Genomic DNA, 3605 nt, shown 5'->3' with positions numbered 1-3605 from the left:
ATGTACATGTGTTTCCTGGAATATATCTCTGTTGAGGCCTTCTTATAGGGCCAAGTGATTTTAAAAGTAATATGTAGGGATAAACTCATTTGATTCTCCCTACAGTTTATGAAATATGTACTATTTTCTTGACTTTATAACTGAAGAGATCTGGGTTCTGTCATGCAACTGGTCTCCCTAAGTATATCATTTCCTGTGGAAAGTTCAAGCTTCCCCTTTCCTACCTCTGCTTTGGGATATGATGCTGAGATGCTGAGAGCATGTTGTGACAGTGTCTTCCAAATGCCATCTCCTGTCTTGACAAGAAGTGCTAGGCACACTCATATACAATTGTTTGGGATTGCGTAGGAGGAAAAAGGGAAACACAAGGAAAGGTTGGCCCATACTGTCCTAGGTCAAAAGCAAAAAATACGCCTTGGTTAAGAGAGCAGGCTTCTGGTTCAGGCCTGGCACAAACAAACAAACAAACAAACAAACAACAAGAAAAAAACAACCCAGAATCAAAGCATACCACCTTTAAGGAGACAGAAGAGCCAAAGAAATTTTCTTTAAAAGTTTGAGATTATTTTGTTCATTAAATGGAACATATTTCATGTTTAAACTCTTAGTGGCTTGAAGTCATATTCCTTCTGTGTTATTTCTCCTGTTTGAGTAATGCCTCTTGTATCAGATGAAGGAAGGAGAACAAATCCTTAGATGTGTTGAGCTTATGGTGTCTCCACTTTCTATTAGCTGGTGAAAATGCAGTTATAAATTATCTGCATCAGATGATTGGTTAACTTTCACATCATTATATGAAGGTCCGTAAGTATAATGCCATTACGTAAGTCTCTGGCATTCAGTTATTATGGTTTAAGGAACTGGAGGAGATTGCTTTGTATAGTTTGGACTGACTTGGAGAAGCATTTGTTATATAGAGTGGAACAAGGGACAATGGAATAATTCAAAGGCTGGGAACAGCAGGAAGCTGCTAATCCTGGGGGATTAAAAGACCAATGCACTGTCTGGAGGACTAAAGTTAAAGTAGACAATGATAAGGCAGAGCCACTTCTGTAGAAGGTTGAATTATTCCAAATGATGCCTCCATGACAGAGAGACAGGGATTGTTGGAAGGTAGAGTACTTTTCTTTCTTTCTTTCTTTCTTTCTTTCTTTCTTTCTTTCTTTCTTTCTTTCTTCCTTCCTTCCTTCCTTCCTTCCTTTCCTTCCTTCCTTCCTTCCTTCCTTCCTTCCTTCCTTCTTTCTTTCTTTGCTTTTCTGACCCTTTCTGAGTCAACCCAAACCTGGTGACAAGAGAGAGTGATGATGAGCATGTAAGAATGCCTAGAAACTGATTTGACAGAAACAAGGCGTGTGTATATTTATCGGTCATGTGCACAGAGTTTAAGAATGTCTTCGACAAAGGAGATAACATAGGTATTTGTGAGATGAAATTTCACTGCTATCCAGCCTGGTTTGGACATGCATGATCACAGCATGACAGTAACACAGTGTTTTCTGTTGTGGTGTCTTATGCCTCAGTTCTCATTTTTCTAGAAATATGTGGTGTTTCATGTACATAAGATGTAGTCTACTTCTTCAAGACTTGTAAAGTTACATCTCTATTCCTGCTGATCCTGAAGGGCAGGAACCCAGATGACTAGAACTCTTCACTCTTGTAATTATGACTTTGTGACCTATTGGGTTGAGATTTCCTTGATTCTGAAAGAGGGTTTTTGTTTGTTTGTTTGTTTTTTCGGTTCTAACAGCGCGTTTACTTTTTCCCTTCTGTAAGGCCCAGGGAGCGCTCTGTCAAGACCAAGTCCTTCACTTTCCTTCACTCTTCCTTCAGCCACTTCAACAGCTGGGGTGCATAGTAGGTGATGATAATGTCGGCACCGGCTCTGCGGAAGGCTGTCATGGACTCTAGTACAGCAGTACTGAGATCAAAGGCCCCAGCCTTGGCTCCCTGCCACACATGGCAAACTCTTCAGACACCTGGTATACTGCGAGAGGGAGCGAGGGGTGCTTGTCCTTTACCTCCTGCACCATATCCAGGTAGGGCAATCCCGGATTCACCATGATTATGTCAGCTCCCTCTTGAATGTCCCAGGCCACTGCTCAGAGGGCCTGGCCACCGGCTCCAGGAGGCAGCTGATAACAGCGTCGGTCTCCAAAAGCTGGGCTTGACTGAGCTGTATCATGGAAAGGACCATAGAAACAGGAGGCAAATTTGGCACTATAGCTCATCACAGAGACCCTGTTGCCAAGTCCATGTTTTAGCAGGGTAGCCTTGATGGCTTCAACTCGTCCATCCATCATATCTGATGGAGCTACAACCTGACAGCCTTCCTTGGCATAGGCCAGTGCCACCTCTGCCAACCGCTGTCAGCTTTCCTCTGCTAGGAACGCTCCATTTTCACTCAGGAGGCCACAGTGGCCATGGGAGGTGTAGGGGCACAAGCAGACATCACAGGCCACTAGGAGGGTAGGGAAGGTCTTCCTCAGCAGACAGACAGCCTCAATAGTTGGGGAGTCCTCTGAGTCAGCTGCAGAGAGCCCTGTTCATCCTTGGGAACTCTGCTGGGGACGCCAAAGATCAGGACACAGCGCAGGCCAGCTTCCACCAGAGATCTCAGCATCTCCTCTAGCTGGTTTAGGCCATACCTGGCCACTCCCGGGAGGCTGGCAATGGGCTGGACATCATCAGGGATATCCGTGTTAAAGATGGGATAGATGAGGTTGGTGGTACTGACGGTGGAGGCGGTGGTCTTGCCAGGCCCGAAGCAGTGGGTGAAAGTAGCCCCTGTGCAGAACAGACTGATGATGCATGGTGGGGGCCGGCGGAACACAGCAGTCTGCTAAGATTGCATCTAGGCCCCTGGAGTGGCCCTGAGCCTCAGCTCAGAGAAGCTGCTCAGCTGCCTCACCACCGCTCCAAGCCGGGATTCTGGACACCGCGCTCTCCCGCTCTAAAAACACAAGCCCCTGAATGAGATTTAAGACATGTCCTTCTCTCCTCACATAGACTTTATGAATCCCCACATTACAGGAGTGACATTTTTTGCCATTTATAGACAAATTATCCCCCTCATTGTAGGGAGATAAAAACCATTCTATCTCAGCTAGGGTTAGTACCCATGAGAGTTCTATTCATGCCATCTACTGGGACTAATTATAGAATGCTTCTATTCTTATCCTGTGTTTGTGTGCACCAAAAGAAAACAAGAAAGCAAAGAGAACTAATGGAATAATCACCTAGCATAAGCTCTAATGTTACTAGTTTGACTAAAAAGTCTTGCTCTGTGTAACAATGTATCTGTCAACTAGGGGTCACATGAACAATAATGGTCCTGTAATGCTATAAGAGAACTGAAATACTCCCATTGTTTAGTGTTATCATAGGTGTCATAAGATCTAGTGCAATGTGTTAGTCTCACATGTGTGGTAATATTCACTTCTCTCAATTGTATGAAAGTCTAATAGATACCATTATGAATAGTGCATAATCTTTGGTACCGATAAGAAATATGTTACTTTACTTCTAAATGGAACTGATCAACCCACCAAGGTTTGGGCTTTAAAACACTCATCTGAATTACTAGAGAGCTCAGAAGATACTATGGA

The 3605-nt window shown here is 44.0% G+C and overlaps 1 pseudogene; it reads right to left on the bottom strand.

Moving 5' to 3' along the window:
* Window positions 1-1759: 1759 nt before the first annotated feature.
* Window positions 1760-2825, bottom strand: Alad-ps1 (aminolevulinate dehydratase, pseudogene 1; annotated as a pseudogene).
* Window positions 2826-3605: the final 780 nt, after the last annotated feature.

Source organism: Rattus norvegicus, chromosome 6 (genome assembly GCF_036323735.1).
Source record: "Rattus norvegicus strain BN/NHsdMcwi chromosome 6, GRCr8, whole genome shotgun sequence".
NCBI classification, from domain to species: domain Eukaryota; kingdom Metazoa; phylum Chordata; class Mammalia; order Rodentia; family Muridae; genus Rattus; species Rattus norvegicus.
The sequence above is the reverse complement of the archived record's forward strand: the minus strand, read 5'-3'. Positions and strand labels throughout refer to the sequence as shown.